The 12,975-nt window shown below is 39.9% G+C and overlaps 1 protein-coding gene across 2 annotated transcripts in view; it reads right to left on the reverse strand.

Moving 5' to 3' along the window:
• Positions 1-10,943, reverse strand: part of dlgap1a (discs, large (Drosophila) homolog-associated protein 1a) — an 889,543-nt gene extending 878,600 nt beyond the window's left edge. For both annotated transcript variants that reach the window (XM_078540647.1, XM_078540646.1), the window contains exon 1: positions 10,568-10,943. The gene's annotated coding sequence lies outside the window, so the exon portion shown is untranslated. The remainder of the gene's footprint in view (positions 1-10,567) is intronic.
• Positions 10,944-12,975: the final 2,032 nt, after the last annotated feature.

Below are 12,975 nucleotides of genomic sequence, written 5' to 3' on the forward strand. Positions count from 1 at the left end.
GTTTGCGGATGACCGCAGTGTCGTTGCCCACTCTGCACCAGATTTGCAAACTACTCTCGATCTTTTCAATTCTGCATACAAGAAACGCAGCCTGTCCTTGAATGTTAAAACAAAACTCATATCAGCCCGCACCTGGTCAGCCAAATACTCCACCTCCCATATATGCTGAAGGAGACACTCTGGAAAATGTTGAGCACTCCCCATATCTTGGCAGCCACCTCTCTCAAAAATCCACCACTGACAATGAGATCCAACACTGGATCAGCTGCGCCAGCTCAGCCTTCTACAAGCTACAGCAACGAGTGTTTGACAACAAAGAGCTCAACAAGTCAACAAAAGTCCTCGTGTATGGAGCAGTTGACGTCACCACACTCCTGTACTGCAGTGAGACCTGGACTGTGTAGCAGCGACAAGTAAATGCGCTGGAGAAATGTCATCAGCAATTCTGCCAAAGCTACAGATTCAATGGGTGGGCTGCCAACACCAAGGTTCTTCTTAAAGCCAGCTTCACAGGCATTCAGGCAAAACAAATGCTAGATTCAGAAAAAACATAGGGCATTAATGCAAATTTATTTCTCAAAGTAAGCAAGATAAAATAGATGTGGTGCAGGCAACATTTGTACAAATTGAAAGGCTAAATAAATACTCTGATTGCTACATAATAGATCTTAAATATAAGTTAAAAACACCAAATAAGTTATCAAACAGCAACAGACAGTGGGAAGGTAAAGAGTCAAATGAAACAAAAGATGAGAGTTGAATCATTGAGGGGAGGTGGTGGTGTGGTGGTAATGTCATTGGATTAGTAATCCAGAGGCCCAAACTAATGCTCTGGGGACACAGGTTAAAATCCCACCAAGGTAGCTGGTGGAAGTTAAACTCAATTAATAAAGTCTGGAATATGAAAACTAGTCTCAGTGATGGTGACCATGAAACCATCATCAATTGGTGTAAAAACCCATCTGGTTCACTAATGCCCTTTAGGGAAGGAAATCTGCCATCCTTACCTGGTCTGGCCTACATGTGACTCCAGGCCCACAGCAATGTGGTTGACTCTTAATTGCCCTCTGAAACGGCCTAGCAAAACACGGCAGTTAGGGATAGGCAACAAATGCTCGCCTTGACAGCAACGCCCACACCCCGTGAAAGAATTAAAAAGAATAGTAAATCACAAATTATGCTTCTTCTAGGTATGCCTGCAGCTTGTATAAAGATGTAGATGATGGCTAAATTTAACACAGAATTTTTAAAACTACACAGTGAAAGATATGCTGAAATGTCCTTTATAACTTTATGAGGAGACAACACACAGATTCAAAAACTGTTGATGATGAATGTTTCAGACCTGTCAAGTCTTACGCATTAGGGTGTGAAACTGATGCAATTTAAACCGTCATGCTCTCACACATACATTTCTAAATGTCACACCAATGCATTGGTGTTGAGAGTTTGTTAACAAATCTTTTTTTTAAAAAGGAAAAGTACCTCACACACTCAGGAAGTAACAATTCCTTAATACAGTTATGCTGTCCCCCACACTGCATTTCCCGACCTCCTGTCCTGCTGATGCTGAAAACATTTTTATTTCTACACTGTGCAAGGCAAAGGTCTGGTTTTTAATGTGCAAGAAGTGTATGTGCATATATATTTGCATGTATTTCTATATTGGTATAAGGTGTATGTATATGTAAGGTGTGTGAACATACAGATATCTGGAAATATACATTTGCAAGTGCAAGTTCAAGGTCTGATTTTACAATTCATGAAAGAGGATTCTATGTAATTATGAGCATCTCATTGTGAAATCTAATTTTCCCTTCCAAGTTTGCATTTTTCTGATTAGTGTTCAAGTTATTATAATTTTAACCAGTGGCTCTTATTAATTATTCGGGAAGATTGCTCCCAGCAGAAAATTAAATTTAATAGGCAGAAAACCACGGGTTTAGCGTCTCTGATTTCATGAACAGATGTCACAAGCACAAAAGTATAAAATCTCCCCCATGGAAACTTTAGCACATAAGAAGGCCATTTGATCCATTGTGCCTTTGCTGATGCCAGATCCACATTAGTCCACACTACTTAATTCCATTTCCCTGAATTTAGGTGTCAGCCAGGGCCTAGTTGGCAGCACTTCATCTTCTAAATCAAAAGCTTGTGGGTTCATGTCCCAGTCCAAACACTGGAGCACAAAAGTTTAGGCTGACACTCCAGTGCAGTACTGAAAGAATTCTGTACTGTTGTAGGTGCCACCTTTTGGATGAGATGTTGAAATGGGGCCCTGAGGGGCTCTGTCTGCTCTCTCAATCAGATATAAAAGATCCCATGATACTATTTAGAAGAACAGCAGGAGTGTTAAGCCTGGTGTCCTGACCAATATTTATCCTCCAGTCAGCATCACTAAAAAAAACTGATCATTATCACTTTGCTGTTTATGGGAGCTTGCTGTGCACAAATTGGCTGCCTTATTTCCTACATTATAACTGTAGCCATCTTCAAAAGTGCTTAATTGTAAAGCATCTTGACATTACTGAGGCTGCGAAAGGCACTTTATAAATTCAAGACCATCTCTCTTTTTGCACCTTCTCTGCACCCTTTAATAGTTTTCTTCTTCAAATGTTTATGCAATGGCCCCTTAAAAGTTGTGACTGACCCAGCTTCAAGTGTTACTTATCAGAATGTATTCCACATTCTTTCTGCAGGAAAGAAGTACCCTAATTCATGCAGTTAACATGAATCCTAACTTCACTCTTCTTTGTTACTGACCAATGAAAATAATCTTTCACAAGACCTTTCAGAACTTTGGCCATTTTGACTACCAGATCTGCATTTAACCTTTCCTTTCTCCAATGAACACAGCTCAAGATTTTTTCTTGCCCCTGGCATTTTCCTTGCACAATTTCCGTGGCTTCAAAACTTTTTCTACAGGGAAGTATCCAAAAATACACAGCTTAACACATGACACAAAAATAAATGGGAAGCAAGTGGTGAGGATGACACAAAGAGTCTACAGGGGGATATAGACAGGTGAAGTCAGTGGGCAAAAACTTGGCAGATAGAATAATAATGTGGGAAAATATGAGGTTATGCATTTTGGCAAGAAGAATAGAGGAGCTGAATACTATTTACATGGAGAAAGACTGCAGAAAACTACAGAACAGAGGGATTTGGGAATCCATATGCTTGAATCTCAAAAGCTAACATACAAGTTCAGCAGGTAATAGGGAAGGCAAATGGAATGTTGGCCTTTATTTCAAAGGGAATGGAGTATAAAAATAGGGAAGTCCTGCTAAAACTATACAAGGTGCTTGTTAGGCCACACCTAGAATGCTGTGAACAGTTTTTGTCCCCTTATCTAAGGAAAGATATACTGGCATTGGTGGCAGTCAAGAGAAGGTTCACTAGGTTGATCCCGGGTATGGAGGGATTTTCTTATGAGGAGAGGTTAAGATTCTTAGGGGGCTTGACAGGGTAGATGCTAAGAGGTTGTTTCCCCTTGTGGGAGAGTCTAGGACCACCAGACGGAATAATCTCAGAGTAAGGGGTCGCCTTTAAGACAGAAACGAGGAGGAATTTCTTGGCTTAGACGGTAGTGAATCTGTGGAATTCTTTACCACAGGGGGCTGTCGGAGCTGGGTCGCTAAGTATATTCAAGGCTGAAATAGAAAGATTTTTAATCAGTAAGGGAATCAAGGGTTATGAAGAAAAGGCAGGAAAGTGGAGTTGGGGATTATCAAGTCAGCATTGATCTCATTGAATGGCGGATCAGACTCGATGGGCCTAATGGCCTACATCTTATTAGCAAACATTTTCTACAGATTCATGAACATCTCTTTACTTTTGTATTCAATATATTAAGTTCAAGATTCCATTTATCTTTTAAATTACATTTTAAACCTAATGATAATGATCTATGTATCTGTACTGAGATCTTTCTTTTCTCCTATTGTGTGATTCTAGTATTTTGTGATCTCTGTTTATCCAAAATGTACTGCTTCATCGGACCTATAGGGCTAGATTTTCAGAGTCTTCCGGACACTGTGGACCTTTAAAAAAGTGGTGGGTGGGACCCAGATGCAGAAGTTCCGCCTCCACTTCCAACAGATCCAATTTTTGCTCATCAGGGAAAAGGGTGGGGCATAATTCACACAGGCAGCAAATCTGAACTCAGCAAGATCATTTGAACTTAGAGCTGAGTTCAAACAGACCCCATTTTGAATATTGCAAGGGCCTTAACCGGCAGTGTGGGAGTCACAAATTGATGGAGGAGACATAACCAGGCCTCATCAGCCCTTCATGACTGTTGAAGTCTCATAATCTTAAGATTTTTAAATGCCCCACTCTTCAAACATTTTTTTAAAAAGCTGAATGCCCTCTGCTGAACTGCTTTGATTGACAGGCCATCTGGTGTAATTTAGAAGAAAAAAAAAGCATCCCGTCATGCAATTTCAATACATTGCTTTGTTGACATTTCCTAAGGGCTATTATTGTCATTATGAATGTTGGCTGAATTTCAAAAGCTACTATATCAGCAGGGGGGTTCTGAGTTCACAGTTTGATCGACAGTTTTAGGATGCTATTAAAGGATCAGCTGTATTCAATGAGGGATCTGAATAGAAGTTGGTTTGTTTTTATAAGAGATTAACACTTAAGGAGGTTTAAAAGCTTTGAGTTGATTTAATGAATGGCAGTTTTATTTTCACTATCAAGTGTGTATCAGTAAGAACTGGATTTCACTTTTTAAAATTTATTTGTTCGTGGGATGTGGGTGTCACTGACTAGTCCAGCATTTATTTACCACCCCAATTTCCCTTTGGAAGGTGGTGGTGAGCCACCTTCTTAAATCGCTGCAGTCCATGTGGTGTAGGTATACCCACAGTGCTGTTAGGAAGGGAGTTCCAGGATTTTGATACAGCAATAGTTAAGGAATGGCAATATAGTTTCAAGTCAGGATGGTGCGTGCAGATGGTGGTGTTCCCATTGTTAAAGATTTTTTTTTCATCTCCACATGGCTCCCAAGGTTGGCCATTGAGGATATTGGGTGAGTGGCTATGAAGGTCGTATAAGACTCTGAGGGGCCATGTGTGGTGGGGGTTTAAGTTGGCGTTGAGTTGACATGGGGTTATGAAGAAGCAGAGTGGTGGGTGGGGGCATGAATTGGCATTACATGGGCATGGGGGAGGTGTGAGAGATCTCAGAGCTAGAGGACCTAACAGCTTCCAAATCACCTAGGAAGAAGTCCCAGAGAACCTCTGTAGGCTTTCTAACTGCCTGTGGCTGCCTATCCTCTGCTTCCGGGCTCTGTGAGCCCAACCTATCCTGTCCCCGATGCCCCAGAGTGGAAATTGTGCGCATCAGGACACTTTTTACTGAGGCAGGTCTGACGAATCTGGAAATTTCCTGACTCAACGTGCCTGCCTCAGTAGCGAAAGTCTGACCCATAGGCCAGGATTTTCCGGCCCCTCCCACCTGCCGGGATATTACGGTCCTGCCGAACTGAATGGAGATTTAATTGGCTCGCCGCATCCACCAGAGGGAGACATGCTGCTGAGGGGTCAGAAAATCCTGGCCATAGAGTTTCATTTGCTCTATATGTACCCCCTCTCCTCTGCTGATTATTTCCTACCACACTCTCTTGCACTCTTCCAGTTTACCAATCTAATTATGTCATCTGCCTATTATCTACATCTAACCAATAGACACAAATAAAATCTAAACATAAGGCGGCATATAAATGAACAAGAACCTACATTTCTTGACATTTTAGTCCTTCCCTACCAGAGGATATTGCAGCATCCATAGGGAAAACTGCAGACCCTGAAAATAGCGGCACCAAGCCAATAAAAATAACTGAAATATCAGGTTATAATAATGAAAAAATCATTCATAATATGTTCCTTTCTCTCCTGTTTTATGTCTCTGCACATCCTGCATATTTCAACTGAAGGGGCAACAAGGTGCTTTGTCAAAGGGAAGTGTTCAGGAATTGGTTTAGAATGACTATTTTTATCTCCCTTCTGGAAAAGCATCTGCCCTTCATTCCACATCTGGCTCCAATGCCATAGGTGACAAGGTCTCAGCATATGGGCAACCATGGGTACAAATCACTCATTCTGCTATCCAGTGGAGATCCAAGTCCAGATTGCCATTTCTATATCATTTATAATTTGCTGGCTCTCCAACAAGGCACTAGAGTATGCAGACTGATAGAGGGGAGGGACCCTCAAAAGACCCAACATGTTCCACAAAGTATGTGCTTCTTAACAGTAATGCATAGCAGCACTGACAGTGAGCATGGGGAAGTCCACTGTTTTGTCAAGATCTGCTCATAGCTGGAAGTGGACAAGGTAAAGTTAGGAAAATAAAATTATATTGGAAAATTAGTGTCCTATTTTGCTAACGCTCCATTCTACAATCAGTGGTTTGTAGGTAAGATTGTTTTGAAATTACACAAATTAGGAAATTATGGAACCCTTCTTATTCGTTCTGTTCAGTTTGGGTTGATATCAGATCTGTGGCCTGGCTATTGCCATACATAATGGCATTTGTTCTTATGTTCTTGTACAATAATTTGGCTGTATTTTTTGAAAATATGAATTAAAATTAAAGTATTTGTAATCAAACAAAAACAGTTGAGATAATTGTTTACATAACGTTCCTGGTTTACAAACAACTTTTACCTTGGGTATTGCAAAACCTTTTAGCTATATGAAGATAAGCTGTTTGTATTTTAATTTTAAATTGATATAACACTTTATAGATCAATGGACCGGTAGCATCAATTATTCTAATACAGGCTGTGATAGAGGTGAAAAACCTTTTTATATCTACTTCCATAAAGGATATGAAGCACAGTTGCACACTGCATTACGTTGATTTCCCATGGAAACACGAATAGTACCATAAGCCCGTAATGATAGCTGATAGTCACAGTATATTCAATCTGGCACTACTCTGTTTATAAGCATCAGAGGCAGAAGCCTTAGAAGGAGAAATATGATGTAGAAGTTGAATGTATCTTTTCATTGCCAGGCAGTCTCTATGGAATGGAAACATCTCATAATCATTTAGCAATTTGCCACGGCATTCCAGTCATTTTGTAAGGAGCACTGATATTTTGGTGATTTTTGTTATACAACTCATGGGAACAAAAATAATTAATGCTTCACCTCAGCAACAGTCATATCATGTAAAATAGTTTTGAAATGAAAATAAGTTATCAGTCAATGTTGAAGCCGGTATAATATTTGTACTGTTTTTTATCAAAGTGAGCCCACTTCACAGTAACCATTTTCACCAGATTACGGGGGAGGATGATGATTAGTCTTAGCAGCTACCTGTATTTATGTTTGAGAGGAATAACATGAATCGAATGAGTGATGCACATATGTGACATTAGAATGTGCTGCACAGTATACATTGAGGCAACTTTCTGCTGTGGGCTGTAATTAAAGCACAAGCAATGTCCACTGCTCACAGAATGAAACTGCCTCATCTACAAATTCTCTTACTTTGAACCATAGAACCACAGAACACTACAGCACAGAAAAACAGGCCATTCGGCCCTTCTAGTCTGTGCCGAAATATTATTCCGCTAGTCCCATTGACCTGCACCCAGTCCATAACCTTCCTTTGGCTACAACTTTTTTTTATATTGTATGAACCAACATACATATAAATACAACGCACCTGCACTACAGCCCACAGCAGAAATCTGCCTCATATTGTATCATGCATTACACATAGAGTATCATGTCATGCACATGGGTCACTCCTATAATACATATTATGACTGCACGATTGATGCTTGTATGGACAGTGCAGCACTCATACTAAATGTGCAACACAGCTGCCAAGACCCTTCAGCAGCTTGCTCACTCTGTAATATGCAATGTAAGCAGTATTAACATTGAACTTCCAGCTAGAGAATCACAAGTTCGAACCCGAATCTGAATTGCCATTGAAAGTCTTTCCTAACTGAAGCAAGATTCATTGGTTTTCAATCAGGCTGGTAGGTGGAGAACTGTTGGAATAGCAATAGGTGCCAGAACCAATGGAGTTTAGAGAAAATATAAGCTAGCCTTTTTTTGGCCAACTACGAAATAGCATTGATGATAACTGCAGATGGACCCACAGTCCAGGGTATCCTGTCCTCTTACTGAGTAAAAAAATCTATAGCAATACAATGCAGAAAATGAAAATAATCCAATAGGGTGGAGAAACAAGAAAAATCAGAAATACTAGACATCTGAATTGAAGTATGCTTCTAATTATCAAGCCTAACTATTTCTATTTTCATACTGCCTCTTCAACTCTAGTACTTCCTGCTGAACAAGTTACCTTTGTACTGAGTCTTCACCAAAAGACTGCTAAAGCATAATCAATAGTGTTTTAATCATTTTGTATTTTTAAGAGAAAAAACCTTATATGTCTGATATAAAAAACTGGAATATATTTCCGTTGTTCGGCACCTAGGCATCCATTTTAATTCTACATCTCTATTATGAATATTTTGTGATTCCATGAGTCACAATTGTATCCATTAAAATTGAACACCTCTGACATCACATATCTATAACAATTATGTGCTACTGACAATATACATCTGCTATTCTTAATTACAAACCACCTGTTTCTCCATGCACTCTACTTGCAATGACAAAACCTTGACATATTTTTCAGAAACAAGACAAATTAAAAGAAATCAAACTTCATGCATAATGTGTAAAGTATTGAATGTTGGAGGATGGATTACTCAAGGAGTGCAAACTACTCTTGCATATATTGGCGCCAGACCAGCTGAGGATTGTGCATCACTAACCAGCTATCGCTCTATATCTGGTTTCATCAAACAATAAAATACTATAGTTTGACAGTCAACAAACAGCACACCATGAGCTGGCAAAATGCATTAATACAGCTTAGGAAAAGGATAACGGCAGTCACGTGTACAACTGCCCTGGGCTCTCACCTCTTTTACGGTAAAACTGTTCTGATAGCACTGTGGCTGTCACCTTTTGTTAGTGTTAAAGCCTAATACTCCTGTCACTGTGTGCTATTACAAACATAAAATGTAACCACTGCACTACATGCTTCCTTCAGACAATGCTTTCACCAGATTACTGGGGCAAGGTAGGAAAGAAAAAAATCCAGTTTATGGAGTAGGTGGAAGGAAGTGGGGGAGTCAGTTTATTTATATAAGCATACATTCATAACACTGCTTTTCAGTTTACATGGATCTGAATCAATCCAATTATTCTGCTTAAATCTCGTACAAGGTTTTACATTTCTATTGTCTTATAAAATATCTCAAAACGTAACTAATAAATCTCCAAGGATGTAGCAGAAATTCTTCATAAGGCTGCATACATTTTAGTGGGAAATCCTTTGAGCCCCTAAAATATTTTTGCATAGAATACCATTAGGATCCTGTAAGATTTCCAACGAACATGTTTTTCTCAGTGTATTTACTCTGCTCATTTGCTACATTGGTCAACATTCAGGTCTAATGATTTGGAAACATTCCCAAACCAGTTAACGTTCCTCAGAGTTCACTGTCTTAAGGAATGTAAGTGATAGCTTCACACCCCTGTCCAGGCACAGCCACATCCATCAGAGTACAGCCTGAACACAGTCAAACAATGAATGTTAAGGAAGTCAGTTATTTCTAATTTTAAGCCAATAGATGAGCTAGAATTAAAAGCTGACAGATCCCACTAATTACTCTATAGGCACCCATGTGCTGCATACACAAGTCTGACTATTTAAAGAAGTGTAGCTGATAGGAGTAAGCAGCAGCCACAAAAGAAATTGAAACTCATCTGTCATCACATTCTATGATCTCTACATCTGACACATATGCTGGTAAGGGTAAAAACTTGTATCTTTAAATAATATTATTGCACTTCTGGATACAGCTTTAATTTGCCTTTTCTACAGCAAGGGAATTTACAGCTTTCACGCTGGATGTTAAAATCAAAAGCACACTTCACAAATCACGCATTTGTTTCAAAACTGAAAGGCTCTTCCTTAAACAAATGCTAAGCTCGTGAAAGGTGAATATCCTGAACCTAGATCATCACATATCGGAACCAATTCCTCTGCAGTTTAGGCTGGTTTCATTTCCAATGGATTCAAAACACCCATCGCTTTACATAGGTATTATTCCAAATCAATTCTGCATGTACACCACTTTCAAATCATCTGTGTAAAACCATCCCTGGGGCAGTTGTATATAATAGAATGGGTTTGATTGACTTTCTGCTTTGTGTGAAAGAAATATAATTAAGCAAGCCAAGTCATCTATAAAATACCTTCAAAATAGTGTTGTCCAATAGGCAAAACCAACTCTGGTCTTTTTTGTACCCCATATGTGTGCTTTATACTGGAGGAAATATTAAGAACAGACACAATCTTGCTGTGAGTTTACATTATTGCACCATTCCGCCTGGCTGTGGACCTATAAATATTGTGCAAATGTAATATGCTGAACTGAGCCTGACCCAGAATGAGGATGGCGACAGTCAAAAAGATTGGATTTAGCAGCTAATATAAAAACAAAAGCACTCACCTATCCAGAGGGATCACTCTCTGTTCAGAGCACGTGTGTAGAGAATACACCGATTCCTGAACGGTGCTCTGTCTAGTAAACAGCAGTTGTCCAGCGGGATTGATGCATTAACTGTATAGCACTTACTGAACTGGAATGGTGAAGCACATTCTCGCAGTCTCTACAGTCTGCACCTCATAGCCACTGCAGCACCAAATGTCGACAGAGAGAAAAAAATAATACATATATAGATGGAGGAACAAAGGCTGCTACAAAGACCTGGAATGGACAATACCTCCTGGGAGATTCTGGATCAATCCATTGCCTCAACCCTAGGAAAATAGGTTTCCTTAAAATTTAAATACAATGGCTCGAACAGAACAGTGCATTCAGTTTGGTTGATTTAGCTAACAGGATTTTTTTTTTAAGCCAATATCTGTTCTGCTAGGCTAAATGCAAAATATTTTTCTCTTTTGAGTCAGAAGTTCAGTGATGTCATGCAAGACGTGCTCCATATATGGTAAGTCTTTCCTGTGAGTTGCCAGTATAAGGATTTCATTCATATTAGTTTTGGCTGTGAGGTTGCTGACATCTGGTGACCTAAAGGCGACTGTTGAAATAAAGCATTTGCATGACATGATATGTTATTGTAACTAAAAGGATTATCGGTTTCTGGAATGAAGGTTCTGTTCAGATCCAGCTATTCCTAATACTCCAAATAAAAATAACTTTAAATTGTTTTACTTTTTTTGCATCGGCATGAAATGACTGCAATAATTATGTTAAGTGCCTCGATGTAAATGGTGTGAGATACACACTTGTCTATTTAAAAGTCTTGTACCTGGAACACAGCTGTCACTCTCCAGCCATCACCCTACAAAGCATCAAAATATTTTTTAAAGGTTTCATTTGTGTAGCATCATCATTAACAGAGAAAAGCATTCATAAGCTCTTCACAGAGGTGTATTAAAAAAATTGGACCTCAAACCATAGGAGCAGATGTTAGGGATAAGCTTGGTGAATTTTAAGGAGGGTCTTTAAAGTGGAGAGGGAGAGGGGTTTGGGAGGGAATTCCAGAAATAGCAGTCTGGGTTAAGGCACACCTAGCAATAGTTTTGCAAGCATGCAAAAGAGGCCAGACTTAAAATTATTGATAATTCAGGGAAGGGCGGAGCGGTATTCTGTGGGTGGAAGTAGTGGGATATTGTAGGGTTGCAGGAGGTTACAGAATTAGGAAAAGCAAAAAGTTACATTTCTAAGAGAGATTGCAGGCCTGAGTGTGGGGAAAGTTGAAGGTCTCTATGGAGGCAGGTTGGAGCATGGGGAATTGGAGGCCTTATTTGGGGGAAGAGATTGGAGGCCCCATGGCAGGGACATCGAGGGAGGGATTGGAGGCCTTTTAGGGATAAGAATTAAGGCTCGTGGGTGGAGATTAGGGGCCTTCTCTAATCTCTAAGGATGGGGGGAGATGGGATGGTGGCCAGGCAGGCATACTGGAACAAAAAGCAGGTAGAAAGGCAATTACTTCCTGATTCAGCCGTCCCTCAAATTGGTTTAGCTGCCAGGTGTCTTGAAGCTTGGGAAACCAGCCGGACTTAAATTTCAAATGGTAAATACAAATAAGGCACACAGCCTTATTATAATATTTAAAATGCCACCTCCTAGGAATGGGTTGTACGCCTGCCCCCACCTCGTCCCACCTCCATTAAAACTGGAAGTGCAAGGGTTGGAGTGGGTTAGGGTTGGGAATCAGAATTTTAAAATTTAAAAAATTTTATGACCCCCAAGTTGTTGGTAAGATATATTAGGGATCAAATCACATTTTGTTTAAAGTAGGCAAAGTTTGAAATTCAAGACACTTGCTCAGTGAAATTAGCCACAAGATTCCACAGGTTTTAAACAAACAAAAATAAACTTTACTATACAAGGTCAGAAAGATAAAACAATTTACAATATCTACCTTATACTCTAACAGTCAGTGCAAGTATGAGGTACATTTGAATTAATAAGCCAACTGTGGTCAAACACACCACACTACACAATAAATGGCAGATGTAACCAAGACAGAGTCCATGGATTTCTCAACAGCCAACCCAGACACCACTGAGTCAACCAATGTCACTGAAACTCTGTTTCTCTCATAAGGGATTCCAATCGTTACCTTCGAAGATCTAACTTGGAATTCTCTCCAAAAGTCACTCCAGTTCAGATGCTTTCAACCACGGCCCACCTCAGAGGTTTTCAATCTCACCTCCCAAGATTCCATTCCCCTGGATTCTCGAGTATACACTCAAATACCAATTCACAAACACAACTTTAGCTCTTCAGCTGTGCCAAGCAGAACACATTGCTCCAAAGGGGCATCTGCCCCAATGGCCCACAGCACAGAGTCAACCTTCGGCTGCCTTCTTGGGTCTTCAGAGCTTCTC

Source organism: Cetorhinus maximus, chromosome 4, assembly GCF_964194155.1.
Source record: "Cetorhinus maximus chromosome 4, sCetMax3.hap1.1, whole genome shotgun sequence".
Lineage (NCBI taxonomy): Eukaryota > Metazoa > Chordata > Chondrichthyes > Lamniformes > Cetorhinidae > Cetorhinus > Cetorhinus maximus.